The sequence below is a fragment of the Crocodylus porosus genome, unplaced genomic scaffold, assembly GCF_001723895.1.
Source record: "Crocodylus porosus isolate Cpor-Errol unplaced genomic scaffold, CroPor_comp1, whole genome shotgun sequence".
NCBI classification, from domain to species: domain Eukaryota; kingdom Metazoa; phylum Chordata; order Crocodylia; family Crocodylidae; genus Crocodylus; species Crocodylus porosus.
Genome location: NW_017728906.1, coordinates 177,943,460 through 177,960,378, shown reverse-complemented (window position 1 = coordinate 177,960,378; position 16,919 = coordinate 177,943,460). Strand labels below are relative to the sequence as shown.

General features: G+C 43.4%; 1 long non-coding RNA gene across 1 annotated transcript in view; it reads right to left on the bottom strand.

Moving 5' to 3' along the window:
• LOC109306724 overlaps window positions 1-16,500 on the bottom strand; it is a 21,092-nt gene extending 4,592 nt beyond the window's left edge. Inside the window, exons 1-2 of the long non-coding RNA XR_002100090.1 lie at window positions 16,488-16,500; window positions 13,176-13,181 (exon numbers count right to left, since the gene is read on the bottom strand). This is a non-coding gene — a long non-coding RNA (uncharacterized LOC109306724). The remainder of the gene's footprint in view (window positions 1-13,175; window positions 13,182-16,487) is intronic.
• Window positions 16,501-16,919: the final 419 nt, after the last annotated feature.

Sequence of the window (16,919 nt, the reverse complement as noted above, 5' to 3'; positions counted from 1 at the left end):
TGACAAGGAACAATGGACACAAATTATTAGAGTATATTTAGATTAGACATCTGCAAGAACTACTTCACAGTCAGGGCGGCTAGGAGCTGGAACCAACTTCCTAGGGAAGTGGTGCTGGCTCCTACCCTGGGGGTCTTTAAGAAGAGGCTTGATAACTACTTGGCTGGACTCATTTGAGTCTAGTCTTTTCTCCCACCCAGGCGGGGGGTCAGACTTGAAGATCTACAAGGTCCCTTCCTACCCTACTTCTGTGATTCTATGATATTGTATCCTGGCATTCAGCACAGGCAGGGAAGTGGACAGAGAGTATTATTTTCTAATTGACAGTGGAGAGGACTGGTTTTAATATATCATGAACCCTATGACTCCTGCTTATTTCCAGATTTACTATGCTGCAGTATATAGTGATGGATATTCAAAATACTTGGCAAACTGACCAGTTTATAGGCTCAGAACTGGTGCATAGCAATAAGCATTTTTAATGGAGGATATGGTTTCCTTGAAGTGCAGTATAATGGTTACACTGGAATTTATTGTACTATCTACAAAAGTAGACCAATTCATTTTCCTTCTGATTCATGTAAATAAAGTATCAAAATGCTTTGGTTCAAATTTTGTGCAAATATACTATATTAAAATATTGTATTAGAAACTTGGGAGGGAAGCAACCCTCAGACAAAACTGAACACAGGAGACTTGGGTTCTAGAACTGGTTCTGCCACAGCTCCTGTACGTGATCTTGAGCAAGACACTGCCTGTCACCTTGTGTTCACCCCACTCTAGCTCTGTCTTTTCTCTTCAGGTTGTAAGGTATTTGGTGTAGGGTCGCAATATCAGTTGAGACCTCTAAATAAAAATAAAATAAAGAACAAACAATAATAAGTTGAAGAATCAATTCCTTGGATGTATCTAGACAAGTGTGGATGTTTGTTTCCTCAGGGACAAGTAGTAGTAGCACACCTTGTGTCACTGCTACTTGTCCTGGGGGAATGCCTGCGCCATGCCCACTGTGGTACATGGCAGGTTACCCCAGCTGGGGTAGGGGAGGCTGGGGCCAGTAACTGTGCTGCCCCAGTAGCCTTGCCAGGGGTCATGAGGGCCTTCCAGGGCTGCAGCTGTGGTAGAAAACAGCTGGAGCATGTCTTTGGCCAGTCAGGCTCTGGGTTTGGGCAGTGTGCATTGCTGCCATGTGTACCTCCACAGTTTTTTTTGGTGTGCAGTTTTTTTTAACCCCCCCCCAATGCTATAAAGTAGCAATGCGAGGGACACCAACATGTGTGGTCTGTGATGTGCAGACGGGTGTGTGGCACCACATATTGCATGTCTGCACTCATCTGGATGTAGTCCTTGAAGCCAAATGAATGGTGTAGGTACTTTTACAAAAGCAGTAGGTCATATGCATCCCTGGTACTTCATCTGCCTCTCCATACCTCTAGGCCTTCCCCACTAGGATCAGATGTGTGAGTGACATGGAATAACTCTGTAGCTGCTTTGAAGATTCTGTTCTCCTTCCCCCATGTATCTGCCTAATAACTGGCCCACTAAACAATGGGTTTTGTCCAGTCAGATGGAAATGATGCATATTTCCTGAACCATCATGCCTACAACCTTCCCACAATGATATTGATGAGCAGATTAAAGTGCCTACACAGGATCATTTCTTCTCACAGTTTAACTGTTGTTCACAGTTTAACTGCTGTTGGGGTGGGTAATAATACAAAAATCTAGAACTTTTTACTTTGATCCTTCATTGATTCCTTAAGATTGGTCAACTTTCCCTGGATCTCAAGATACTCAGATATTGCCTTTTTTTGCAGGGGGTGGATGTGTGGAGAGCAATGGACAATTCAAAGGGAACTCTACAGATAAACTTGAGTGCATTTTCAAACGCACTTTTGCTTTTGATGAAATTCTTCATGGAAAGGAAAAGAGCCAATTGTAGGTAATTTTTTCTTCATCTTCTGTCAGTACCCCAGAGATTTAAAAATCCTAAAAATGTCACAGTGTTTTTAGAGATAGCTTAAGAATATTTGGAGAAAAATGATTCTGATAACAGTAATAATCATAGTAACAACAATAACAATAATAATGTTAAAAGGAAGAAGCTAAGCTGAAGAGCGTAGCTTAAACATGACTAGTATCCTGGTCTGGGGACTGATTGTTGAGAACAAAGCCAAAATATATCATGCTTTTGTCATCAATACCCTTTTGTTTGGCAGTGAATACTGGACCACATACTCTGCTCAAAAAAAGCCTCAACAGCTTCCACTTATGTTGCCTTTGCCAATTCTGAAAATGTCATAGTGGGACAATGTTAGCAATGCTGAGGTCTTGGGACATGCCAGTCTCTTCTCAGTCAGTGTCAACTTGGATAGTTGGATCATAATCATACAGGGAGAATGGACAATGGCCATATACCCAAGGATATCTTGTATGGAGAACTCTTTACAGGAAGAAGACCACATAGGCATCCTTCCCTCCATTTCAAAAATGTTTTCCAGAGAGATATGAAGGCAATGAAAACTGAGTGAAACAACTGGGAAAAGATTACTGAGAACTGAAGCACTTGAAAACAGTTTACTAGGTGTGGAATGAAGGCTTTTGAGGAAAGAAAAACCCAAAATGCAGAGAAAAAAGAAACCCTTAGGAAACTTAAGGTTCCACCTTAGGAACTACATTTAGGACTTTCAGATACAAACTTCACATGTGACAAGTGCTGAAGGGTCTGTCTTGGAGAATTGGGCTCTGCAGACACACTCATACATGTTCAGTCAGCTGATGCCTCACTTGGTGCAAATCTATTGTCTCACGAGTCCGAAAGATGCCTATTATTCTATAGAGAAAGAGTACTCTTAGCACTGTGCAGATTAAATGAGGTTTGATATTTATGAGGGAGTAATGAAGGTGTGGAGCAGTTTGACTGTGTGAAGGCTAGATGTGTAAATATTTTCTGTTAGCAGGCAAGGTTCTTTGAGTAAATGTGATGGCTTTTATCAGACCAACAGAGTAGTTGGGAAAAGTTCTTATTGAGCTTTCAGGCACAGTCACTCTTCTTCAGACATAGGGAGTCTCTGTTGTTCTGAGACTCCAAGGAATGAGAGAAGCTAAAAGTATGGCAGGATGTCAGTGAGTATGTAAATAGGTAGAAATTAGGAATACAAAAGGTAAAGCAGGAAAGGGAGGGGGGAAAGGCAGGGGATAAAAAAGCCAAAGGTGAGTCAAGAAGACTATACAGTAATAGTGATTCAAGGTAGAAAAGAGGCTGTCTGTAAAAAAGGAAATACCTATAAATTAGGAAGACAAAAAGCAGAAAAGGAGGGGAGGGGAGAAAAGGAATGGGCGGGGGTGGGAAGAAAAGTTTAAAAGGTCAGGTCTGGCAGGTACCTGGTGAATTAGATGTCAGGCAGGATGTAATGTGTCATAAATTCAATGTCTATTAGGGCTGTGTGTAATCTTGATGGCTGTTTCATTTCAACACTGTTTCAATTCATTTTGAGGTTGAAACAACGAAATTGAAACAAAACAAAATGCTTTGAAACAGCCTTGAAACAAAACAAGGGTAGTCAAAACATGTTGAAATATTTCAAGTTTTGAAGCTGGCTTGCCTGCAGCTAAAGAGAAACTAAGGAGAAGAGGGGGAAGAAGGAGGGAAGGACTGCTCTGATACTGACATGTGTAGCTGACCAGTGATTGTGATCCTTCCCTGAGGTCCCTTCCAATCCCATTTATCTGGGAGAGGGACAGGAAAAACAGCATCATAAAAAGCATTGCTTGAACTGAGCTTTCTCTGTGCTTTCACACTTACAAGTGACACAAGTTTTGCTCTGAACAGTTTGAGTTGCAGTTTCCCAGAAACCCCTGTGCTGATCTCCTTGAAACTTGGCAAGCATTATGGCCTCAGCAGGGGCTACCATCTCTGCAGTTTTCACCCCACTGTGCCTCAACACACAACAGTAACACAAGTTTTGCTTTCAAGAATTTGAGGTACCGTTTCCCAGAAACCACTCCACCTATGTCCTTGAAACTTGGCAGACTTCATGGCCTCAGAAGATGCTACTATTCCTGTAAGGTTCATCTGAATCAGGCAAGAAATGACAAAGTTATAGGCAGTTTTGTGCTTCTCCATCATAGTTTATGGGCAAAATGTCGAAACAGTGTCAAAACACTGAAACAGTTTCGACAAAACAAGATGGAACAGTGTTTTTGAAATGAAACAAAACTCAGAATGATACACTGTCCCCTGGAAACAGCAAAACAGAAGTTGGAATGAAACAGTGCTGGTTCCGCACAGCCGTAACATCTATATTGAATCTGTGATTTTTCGTATCCAGTAGATTTATGAAGTGAAGTTCTTAGGCTTGTCTACAAAAGGTGTTTTGTAAGTTTCCTTTGAGGATTAAAACTGAGCGATCAGAGAGGGAGTGGCTGTCTTGTGAGAAATGTGCCCCCACAGGTAGTTGGATATTCTTGTCTTTAATATGTTTTCAGTGTGCTTTCATTCTGGTGCACAGTTGTTGTTTGGTTTCTTCTACATATTTTCCATCAGGGCATTTGGTACCCTCATCTAATAGTGCAGTATATTTTCCTAAGTGTGATACAGCAGGGACACAAGTGATGAACTTCCTACAATTTCTAGGCCTCCGTGCATCTCCCAAACTACTCTTATGCCTGGTAATATAAAGGCTGCTTTTTCCATAAGAGCCTCAATCAGCTGCTGCCTCTATGTTCCCAAGAGTTCCTTTCAAGACCCTTTCATCAGCCTTCCAGATAAGGGGGTGTTACCAGTCTCTACTACTTCCCCTCTAGCACAGACTCAATATGGCCATGATGTCTGTTGATTACAGCCTGTTCCTCATGTAAATTCTCACTGTCTTCTGCACCCTGCTCCTTCGCACAGTTTCCCATTTGTCAGATGGTTTCTCAGAAGTTTGGCTGCGCTATTCCTGTCTCTTCATGCATCTCATGCTTTCCCTGAGAGGTTAAGAGTAGGGCTGGAAGAGACCTCTTAATTCAAGTCCTGTTCCATGCTATCACAAATAGCCATGCCCTATTATCCTTTTCACAAAAATAGGTGGGGGGGGGCGGGGTTTGCCGGTAACTGGAAGGCTATTCCAGAACCTTTCTGCTCTGATGGCTAGAAACTTTGTTCTAATTTCCAGTCCAAATGTATTCATGCCAGTTTGTAGCCATTGACTTTTGTGCCATCATAGCCCTTCAGCTTAAGCAGTTTTTTTCCCTTTTGGGCAAAACCTGATATATTTACATGGAGAAATCATTCCTTGTACCTTCCTTTTGTCAGACTGAGCAAATTAGATTATTTTAGGTTGTTAATAGTTTTTTTCACACCATGCCCACCGGCTAGGGCTGGAGAATGTTCTGTTCATCCTACAGGGTCTCAGGTCAGCAAAAAGGCTGATAGGAGCAGTAGTTTTGTTCTTAGCTGACACATCACAAATTAAGTCCATAGGTTGATTTTCGTTTTGCCAGTTTGTAGCTGTTAGTGGAGAGCTGAAACAGTCTTGTGTAAAAAGACAATGCTATATTGCACAAGCCAAAAACAGACAGTTGCAGCACACATTTACCAAAATAATAAAACCCAGGAATGAGCCTCCTGCAGTATGTATGTAAACTGCTCTGGATCACTATCTCGTTTTTATCAGGAAATTTACACATACAGATTAACCATGTCCTCCTATACAGGAACTGCTCTTTGGGCTCCATTCTCTGAAGTCACTGTAGTGAAAGTCAAAGTATAAGGTAAAAGATTCTATGACATCCATTGCTGAAACATATATCAGACAAATGCACTCATATCTGAAATCAAAGCAAGAAATATTTGGCATTAACACAGAACCAGTACCATATGTTACTGATACCAAATGCAGGGGCTAGTTTGAACTTGCTTCTCAAATTAGCTTTATGAAAAAAGGCTTACTAAGGGATACTTCAGTTCTACTTCAATTAATAAAATTGCTTACTTAGTTTGAGTTTTCAGTTCCAAAGATTTCAGGTACATGCTAGCTGCATATCTCAATGAAGCTAAATTGCTTACCTTTCCTTGTCATGGCTTTAAATTGGACCCAAGTGTCTTCATTTAGATTGAAAAACAATAAATCTGTTGCACAAATCCACATGTTTTATCTTGATTTAATAACTAAAACTGTAATTGGTGTTCAGAGGTATTTAAATTGGGAAAATTGCAGCATTTTGCCTGGTTGTGCTTTAATGAGCACTGAAATGACATCTTCCTAACTATTGATAGCAATTTTTTCCTCAGGGCATACAAATCCCTGCTTGACCTTTGGAAAGAAATGAACAGCAGAATCTGAGTCTTGGCGTTTTGATGTAAAGGTTATTGTGAATGTCATTTCTGTAATATAACAGAGTAGCATAGGTTGGGTTTATTTGGCATTAAGTATTCTCGAAGGTACTGCCCATATTTTAGGCAATATGCTTAAGGGTCTGTTCCAGAGTCTTTTCCAGTTTTTAAAATCTAAATTTAGAGGATCTATCTTACCAGGCCTTAGCAGGAGAACCTCTTTTTAAAACTGAGAAACAAACTCAACAACAAATAAGTAGAGCCCTTTTCTCCCCAGCACCTTCTGGGGTGACAAGGAACAATGGTGATAAGCTGATGGAGAATAGGTTTAGGTTAGAGATCAGAAGGCAATATTTTACAGTTAGGGTGGCCAAAATCTGGAACCAACTTCCCAGGGAAGTGGTCCTCGCCCCTACCTTGGGCAAATTCAAGAGGAGGTTGGATGATTACCTGTCTGGGGTGCATTCATTCCTGCCTGTGGCAGGGGGTCAGGCTAGATGATCTGTTCAGGTCCCTCCTGACCCTAGCTACTATGAAACTTGGCTATCAGAGGCCTTAGGTGAACAAATCACTGGTCTGTAGAGTAGATTTTGGGTGGTTCTATGTGAGAGACAGGTGCTGAGTCGCTCAGAGTGGTGCACAGGGGTGCATCTACACTTGTACATCCATAGTTCACAGTAAATACAGCGACTTATGCCAACTTGAACATAAATTTGATTCCTGCATCATGCAGGGGCTGTATTTTTGCCCTGTGGGACTAACTTTGTTCCTATTGCATGTCATCATAAATGATTCACTACTGCCACAGTGGTGCCTAAGAGCATTTATGGTCCATTTCAATTCAACTTAACATGTACACGCATAGGCTAGGGACAGACATTACACATAAACCAGTCTAAGTGATCAAAAACTAGTTTAAACCCGTAACAGATCAGATATTTTTTGCACATAAACCAGTCTGAAAATGGCTGAAACTGGTTTGAGATAAACCTTGTTGAATGTAGTATTAGACTTAACTGATTTGGTTCAAACCAGTTTATACATTGTCTGTCCCAGGCCCCTTACTGGTTTACATTAAACCAGACTCATCCCAGCATGCTTGCTAGGCTGGGCAGAGCTTTCTGGTCCACAGCAGGGCTGGCCCCACCCCCCTGCTCCCTGGCTGCAGCTCCCCCCCTCCCACTCACTACTTCCTGTTAAGAAGGAAATCCCTCCGCTCCTCTGCCGTGCTGAGAGGTATCTGTATATTAGCTAGCATACTACATGCTGCCTACGGTCTGGTACATGCTGTGACAAAGGCAGAATCAGCAGGTAGCTGGTAATGTCCCTCTATTGTTTTTTTAATGGGATGATAAACACTGAGGGGTGATAAACACTATTATCAATTCTCTGCTGGGCTAATCAGAACATTCTTCTGGGGCCTGGCCATGCCTCCCCTCAGCTCACTGCTATGGAAGGGAAGGGAGGGCTGCTCTAGCACCCCCAAGCTTCTAGCCTGAGCCACTGTATGCATGTGCCTGCATTTCTGGAATGAATAGGGAATGCCTATCCACCTTCAGATGGGTTCAAACTTTACAGGTTAGACTAACCTGCAAAGATTGAATCAATTCAGGCTCAGGCTTTTTGAATGTCTGTCCCTAGCTAGTCTGTGTATACCCCCAAAGCTGAGTAACTGCTAGACTTACAGAGTCACGTTTTCTCCCTGTGACCCAATGAAAAATCAGGACTGGCAACTGTTTGACAGTGAAATGAGACCAGTGTGATGGTAATCCCATTGCATGCTCATTGACCAAAAGCCTTGGGGTTAAATCATCTGTCGAGATCAAAGGAGCTTGGAGAGACCTAGGTTCTGGCAGGCCTACCTTCTTCCCTCCCACGCGTTCCCCAAGCCTGGCCTCCCACAAGGCAGGACAGTTTGCGAAACATAAGGGGTGACACTCTGTTCCTTTCCTGCTTGTCCCTTCCTGGTTGGCACTTGTGTGCCCAGAGGCATTCTGTTTTTGGGATAGCTAGTCCTGTGCTTGTAGTTGATTACGTAGGTATGCTGCTCCTACAGCATGCATGTGTACCCTTTGTGAATGCATAGCAGCATTAAGTACCCAAACCTGGAGTTGACCAAAACACATAAGTACAGGACTTAGACACAGTGGGCACCTATACACATGCTGGACATCTTCTTCAATGCATGGTAATTAGTACGCGTCAGAGAAGACTCAATTAATCAAGTCTCCTGCAGCGTGTTAAATAATGTGCTCCAGAAGCCTCCATGTCACCTCTATTCAGCATCCCCACACTTCAAACTGGTGGTGGCTGAGCTTTAGTCCAATGAGCTTTAGTTCGAGCACCACCCCCCCATTGGTATTTTGAAGTGCAGGAATGCTGAATACACATGACGCTGCAGGCACTTCAATTAAAGTGACTTGAGTCCTAGACCTCTCAATACTCAGAGAGTGTTCCAACTCGGGTTTCTCTGACTCCCAGGAATAGTATTCTAGCCACAACATTATAAATCAGATATCATTGAATCCCTTAGCCAGTGCCTCTTTTGAAACTGGCTTCCTAGGCAGCCATGCAGCCATGTTGGGGGCTGGATTCGATGATCTCCCGAGGTCCCTTCCAGCCCTAATGTCTATGAAATGCAAGGGAAGTATTGCAGAGATATGTGCAGCCAGGTGGAACTATGTCTCAATAAGACAACTGCTGGCTTGGAAGGGAGGGGGATCTCCATTTTCACATGAGCCCTTGCTCCCAGTGCACCAGAAGCTTAATCCCTGTGCTACCCTCCATCCGGTTTTTCTAGTGCCCACGTTAGTGGTTTAACTTTAAAGGAGTGCTAGAAAAGACCCTGGGGATAACGGGTGCCTTGAGGTGTGGTGGGTGGAGTGCTATGCTAGAAAGTTAGAGAGCCAGGGTCAAACCTCCTTTGGGTAAGGGAAGGGCCTATAACCCAGTTCCTCTGGCTTCCAAGGGGTGTGTTTAGCCACTCAGCTACTGGTCAAAAAGGATGGGGGTTGACTTATCTCATTGTCAGTGAGTGTGCCTGGTCTGTGTGCATATGTAGCTGTGTATGCTCTCAGAGCCATACATCCAGGAATAGAATTCCTCTGCTGTGGTGCACCTGGCCAGTACTGGCCGTCTCTCTCATCCCTGCCATTCCTTGCACCTTTCCTGCTCTGACTCCAGTTCCAGCAGTGGGAAGGGCAGAGCAGCAGTGGCTGGAGGTTTGTTGCTACTGAAGTAGATGCTACTCCTTTTTTTGCTGCTGGCATGCATGCTGGTGGCCATAAGCACTGTTTTTTAGCAGGAAAAAAGGGAGGTGACATCTCTCCCAACAGCAGCGACCCTTTGGCCTCTCTTCCTACTCTGTGGGACATCACTATTTGTCTGCCCTTCTCTGCTGAAGCTACTGCAGGGAGGGTGGGAGCTGAGAGGAGGTGGGAGGATGGGGGAATGGGAGGGTGAGACAACCCCTGAGCTCCATTACAGTATCCTTCCTTAGGCAGCACCCAGAGCTCCTGTCCCACTCACCTACCTATTGTTTCAGTACTGTTTCTATGGACATGTAAATATCTGAAATGCCATGTAGTTGATCCCAAAGTGGCTACTTAGACAACCAGGAAAGAACAGACTCTAGGCCAGATAGCACTAAAAACACTATCTTTTTGAAGCCAGGCTGCTAACTAGCCAAGAGAGAAAACATCATGTGGCCAGAAGGAGAACAAGCCAAAAGGAGCTTTATTCTGTAGCTCAGGTTGGAGGAAGGTGGATACTAACTTGGTTGGAATAATGAGCCTTTCCTTACAACGTTTGTATATTTTTCATTACTGAGTCACTGGAAAAACTGCAAAACGAGTACTGGGCAAGAGAGAGCAGACTTCCCCTCATGGTGCTCCACTTAACTGACACTCCCTTCCCATAGGCCAGACTGTACTGCACTCTTTGGAAAAGCTTTTAGTGGCAGGCATCATTAAAGTGTTACTTCATATAGGAAAAACATGTTGGCAGACATGACTCAAACTGTAACAGGAAGTGTTTACAGAGGGAAAGAAAGCTTTGTGGACTGTTAGTAGCAAACTTCGAAGTTTTTCCTTCAGATAAGTAAGGAAGTCCACACATATCCAATATTTAGACTTCTTCAGCCACTGACTGACTCTCTCCACTGTCAAATTTCTCCTGAAATCACACTTCTCATGTGTTACTTCTCTCAACCCATTCAGCTGGTGAGTGGACATACTAAAGACCGCTGATCTACTTTTTTGACAGCTTCTCCTGTGTACAGCAGGCCAGGGCCCCCTTTCTCTTGCATTAATGTAATTCCATCAGGCCATATCCTGAATCCTGCTACTAAGTCATAATTCTGAGCCAGACTACAGCTGTCATGTATCAAATTGGGCTGGATGAATGGACTGTAAGGTGCATAGAAAACTGGCTGGAGCACTGGGCTCAGAGAGTAGTAATCAATGGCTCAATGTCTAGCTGGAAGCCAGTATCAAGTGGAGTGCCCCAGGGGTTGGTCCTGGGGCTGGTTTTATTCAATGTCTTCAACAATGACCTGGAAGATGGCATAGAGTGCACACTCAGCAAATCTGCAGATGAAACCAAGCTGGGGGGAGTAGTAGATACGCTGGAGACTAGGGCTAGGATTGAGAGTGACCTAAAAAAATTGGAGTATTGGGCCAAAAAAAATTTCATGAGGTTCAACAGGGACAAGTGCAAAGTCCTGCACTTAGGATGGAACAATCCCATGTACCAGTACTGGCTGGGGGCCAACTGGCTGGGCAGCAGCTCTGCAGAAGACCTGTGGGTTACAGTGGACAATAAGCTGAATATGAACCAGCAGTGTGCCCTTGTTGCAAAGAAGGCTAATGGCATACTGGGCCGCATTGGTGGATGTGTTGCCAGGAGGTCAAGGGAAGTGATTATTCCTCTCTATTCAGCACTGCTGAGCTACATCTGGAATACTGTGTTCAGTTTTGGGCTCCCCAGTACAGAAAGGATGTGGACAAATTGGAGAGAGTCCAGCAAAAGGCTGGGAGCATATGACTTCTGAGGAAAGGCTAAGGGAACTGGTTTTACTTAGTCTACAGAAGAGGAGACTGAGAGGGGCCCAAGAGCTAGACTGTTTTCAGTGGTGGAAGTTGACAGAACAAGGAGCAATGGTCTCAAGTTGCAGCAAGGGAAGTTTAGGGTAGATATTAGGAAGAATTTTCTCACTTAGAGGGTGGTCAAGCACTGGAACAGGTTACCCAGAGAGGTGGTGAAATCTCCATCCTTGGCGGTTTTCAAGACTTGGCTAGACAAAGCTTTCGCTGGAATGATCTAGTTGGGGCTGGTCCTTTGAGCAGGTAGTTGGATTAGATGACCTCCTGAGGTCCCTTCCAACCCTATCTTTCTATGATTCTAAATTTGCCAGTAATGGAGACCAGGACACAGGCACCATGAAGCCTCTCTGTGCCACCCAAATTTCACCTCTCAGGAGCTGCAGGTCATTAAAGACTTTGGGTGTTTGCACCTGTGATGAAAATTGCCTGTTTTAGTGGTTTAATTGTGTCACACTGTATACGTACAAGATTTTTTATGATTTAAATGAGTTTTTTATGTCACAAACTAAGCCACATCACATAGTTAAGTTTGTAACATAGCTATCTGCAACATTGGAGCCTTCTGATATCGTGCCCCCCAATCCTCCTGCTGCAAGAGATATGGGTGAAAGGCAAAAGTGCCCAATTCTTTTTTTGGTGGAGCCTGCCTGCCTCTCCCGTAGCCAGGCGGCAAGCTGCTGGTGGGCCCTGAGCTTCAGGGGGACCCCAAGCCTTCCCTCCACAGTGGCAGTGCCCCCCAGAGCCACCCAGGTGGGCAGCTAGTGGGAGGGTGCTGCTTCAGCTTGGAGGCAGCACCCAGCCTAATCCAAGTCTTTCCTGAGCCCAAGCTGGGGCAGCATCTGGCCACCCAGGTGGCTCTGAGGGGTGCTGCCATTGTGGAGGGAAGGACTAGCCCCTGCCCCCCCCAGCTCAGGGGCTGCTCAGCCTTCTGGCAGGTTGTCCCCCAGCTGTGGAAGATGCAGGGGCAGGCTCTGCAAAAAAAAAAAGGTTGAGCTGCTCGCTGTAACAGTGATGGAAGCCCCTATTTGAAATGGTGAGTTTTTAAACCCCATTGCATGGACTAACCCCCTTAACATGTACAAGCACCCTCTATGGCCTAGCACATGGAAGAACACCCAAGAAAGGGGTGCACCACAACACCCTCATGGAGTGTGACTGCTTGTCAGGGAAGCTGCAGGAACATGTCTTCTCTGTGCCAAACCAGGAATAGACCACAGAACTGAAAAGAAGGGAGGGATCTCTAGTTGTAGGCAAAAATGCAATGCGAGTAGGGCATGGAATAGAGTCTGGGGAGCTTTTATTGGGAGGTGATTATCAGGTGCATGGAACTCCATCTTTTTTTGGCTGCTTCCACTGTCATCACTTGTCAGCTCCTTATGCTGTCTCTTAGATTGGCTGACCAGTCACTGCATGTGATCAGAGTGGTATCATGGCACTTCTAGACAATCCACCCTATGGTTTGCCCAGCTACAGTCCAGTAGAATCAGATGCAGTGCTGAGTATCTAAGAGCCACTTCTGCCTCCAGAAGGTGGGTAGCAATAGAGCAACCTGTGGCTGTCCTGGTGCCTAGATTTGAAGCTGGCTAGAGACTGCAATAGAGTTCTTGGCCATTTCACGAAGTGCTGCAGATAAAGGGCTGCTACCTATGATTAACTACGGAGCCGTAGATCTACCTTGCTTGTGTTTTTAGGCTGTTTCTGGAGACTTGTAAAAGTAAAGGTCTGAAAGGTGAAAAAAGCCTGGCTTTGTCAACTATACACTTATCCCATATTTTCCTGCGTTTTCCTAGGGTCCAGTCTTCCCATCTTTCCCCTCTCAACAGAAACCACCTTCATAGTGGCTCAGCTGTGGCAGTATGCCCTGCCCTGTATGAGGCAAGGGTATTGCAGGTCCCCCTATGATAGGTCCCCTCCATTGCTATGGTTTCCCACTTCTGGTGTGTCCTTCAGAAACTGGATTTTTGAGAGTCTTTCCTGGGGGGTTAGGGAAGTGTCCTTAAGTTGTCTAGGTGGAGGTGTGCTGGGAAGAGGCACTGGGAACTGGAGTATGAAGGGAAGGTTAGCTTGGGGAAGGTTCTTCTCCTGTATAGCTCTAACCTGACTGGTGGATAACAGATGATAGCTACAACTGTTCTCCAACACTCAGTGGCAGGATGAGTGAGTTACCTAGCAGATCTTAGAGGACTAGGACCAGTCCCAATAGGAGGGTAATTCTGTTTCTCCCACCATGAAAAGTGACCTTACCTTTCCACTCTATAAGGAGATGAGTCTCCACAAGCATCTTGAAAAGCTCTACGGGATAGATCCATGGGTATCCATTGGCCATCTAGAAGTGGGCGTCTTGGACGTGTTCTAGAATGAGTTGGAGGGAATATGCCAGAATGTACATTAGCTGAGGCCTTCTCTCAAGCTGCACCTGGGGGAAGAGAGAGGGATAACTGTGCTATAGTGCTGTGTGTGAAGTAGTTTCTCCTCTCCCCACCCTTCCATCAGCATCTCACCTCTGCCTTGCCTATAAGGTGAGTGGTCACAAGGTATTGCTGTGAGCCTCAATAGCTGGTTTAACTTACTATCTGCATGATGTGCTAGGATGTGGTGCCACATTCCATCCAGTCTCCCTGACTGTTGTGGTACCATGGACAGAGTCTTCAGGGCTTCTCAAATGCAGCAGGGATGTATGCATGTGTGACCTTGTATTATGGTGGCCAGCTGAGCAAGTGTTCTCGTGCAATTCTGTAGCATCTCCAAACATCTTCTGAGAGCTGCTAGTGAAAAACCCTGGCATTCAGCTATCTCCCATGAGAGGCTTTCTCAAAGTGCTGCCAGTATCTCTGAGACAGTTTAAGCATGCACCACCTGTGGGCTGTTGCAACCTAAATTGTCCAGTGGAGGAACATTAGACATCTATTTGCCTCAATGCATGATGCTTGAGTTAAATAGGATGCATCTCTGAAGATGTACAAATACTGCTGGATTCATAAAATGGGGCCATAATGTGGGTATCGAGGTGAAGAAAGATTCAGTCTTTGACCCTAGTTGTGTAAAGCAGAACATGGTCATTAGCTATGCCTTAGACATCTGTTTACATACATAACACAACCCAAAAAATGGCTCTTTAAACTCAGTAATCAGCTATTAAATAAATGCACCAAAAAGCCCTCCTGAAGCACCCAATCTATACAAATGCTGAGGAGCTGGTTTGAACTAACATGCTTCCTTTTCTGGGAAAGTGAGTGTCCATCTCACCCCCCCCCCCAATCTGTCATGATGGTGGGTGGAATAAGATTCTGCCCTAGATAGAATTTGGCACCTAGTTTATGAATCCCAAATGGCCAGAATTCAAATCCTAACCAGTTAATTTCATTCCAAATTGCATAATTATAATTACTGAGCATGAACAATGACTATATTTTCCAATACCTAGGTCCTTTCTCACTTGAGTACTAGCGTAGGCAAAACTTCACATGTACTTAAATACTTAGATGGGACTGCACTGATTGCACAGTTGAGAAAATGCACATACATTCTGAATAAAAAGTGATCTGATTGCTCCAAATCCCTTTTTTTAAATCTAAGCCTATATACCTAAGTCTTTTAGTGGAATTAGGGAGACTTCATTTTATTAGAGCAGCGGTTTTCAAACCCTGCAGTCACACAAACTATATCTAAGGTGCCTGTGAAAGATGACTGTCATCAATCAAAAGTATGTGAATACCCACACTTATAATTCAAAAAGGTCTGCACCTCCATTCAAAATGTTGTAGGGGTGTACAAATGAAAAAAGGTTGAAAACCAGTGTATTGGAGGTTTGGGCATCTGCTAGGTTGTGGGGAAAAAAATCATCCTTTCAATAAGCTTAGTCACTGGATTTTCTTATCCCAGTCACCAGAACTTATACTGCAATTTCAGTACCAGTGATTCTACTTTGAATGCAAACTATACTGAGGAAATTCAGCAGTGAGAGAGAGCCCAGACAACCTGAATCTGCATCCTCTGAAACCAATGGCAAAACACTTGTTAGCTCAGTATCAGTTTGTAGCTCATATTTTTTTATTGTTTAATTTCTGTGATTCAATTAATCAAAGCAATTACAATTCTCTTACCTTTGTACTGTGTCAGGCTCTAGTTGTCCCTATTAGAACACAACATCAAGTCCACTATTACAGAACCGGTATGTAAATAATGCCTGGTTCAGAGACAACAACATGAACTTCCATAGACAACAACAACCTACTTTTGTCAGTGGCTAAGAACAGACTGGCAGAAAGAAAAGATTTGATATTGAAGGGAAAGGCAAAAAAGGAGTCCCTCTTAGCAGTGTTCCCGCTCCGTGTCCCTTCCCCTTCTATATAAATTCTCTTCTTTCTGCCAATCTATTCCTAACCTCTGGTGAAAGCTCATGCTTCTCTGAATTAGTCAGTCTTGAGCAACATGCCATCTTATCTTGCCTTCTGCTGACTTCAGAGTAACACAGCTAATCAGTTCTGTGAGGTTTACTTGTGAACTCTCCATTTACAAATCCCCCCACTGTATTTTTTTAAAGCACTGACACCAGTGTCGTATTTTTCATTAAAATTCTTCATACTCAAAGGTTGAATACTGTTTCTTTGTACATGAAATAGCTTTTGTTTTGCCCATTTTACCCAGATTCAAATAGATATCCCTTCCCATCAAACCATTTTTCAGTAGTTAATTCTTTTTATAATAATCTTGAAACTGAAATTCTTTCAAATGAAAATTAAGACTTCTTTAGGTTAGAGCTACAGCATCAAATATGTTAACCTTTATTATACAATTGATTCCATTTTTACTGAATGAAGTCTGCACTTCAGTAATTCTCTTTGTTCAATATGTATAAATTAAGTGTTTTCCTGAAACATAATTTCAAATGAAATCTTAACACAGTCTAAAATTCTATTTCCTTTTAGTTATGGCAGCATATTTGTTTGTCTGTGCCATATGAATTTTGGAATTTCTATTTTGTTGGAGTGGTCTTAGAAAGAAAATACAGGAATCCTATTTGCACTTTAAACACTTACAGCAGATTTTGAAAGAATGTCAATAACCAAATAAATTACAAGTGTTCTGTTTTCCAGTATATCTGATCAGGATTGTCAATAAACAAAGTTGTATTTCTTAGAATGAGAGACCAGAATTCTAATCTCTGCATTTTCATTAACTGCTGCATTGAAGTCCCTGAGCGAATACTAGCAAATTGGACATCTGTTGAATTAGCATTGCAGCAGTAGAGCTGGGCAAGTTTTCATTCAAGAAAAAAAGTAAAGAAAAATTAAGGGAGCATGTATGAAATTGCTTCATCTAGGACACAGGAATCTGAAATCTCCTCAAAGAACCTTGTGTGTGCATCTATACAAGTTGCTTCAGCTGCCTAATTAGCTCTGCAGTAAAGTGTCACTTTTTACAGGAGCAATGCTATTAGGCCACAGTATATGGATGAACTCTGCCATAGGATAGTACTGCCCAAGAAAAGTATTATT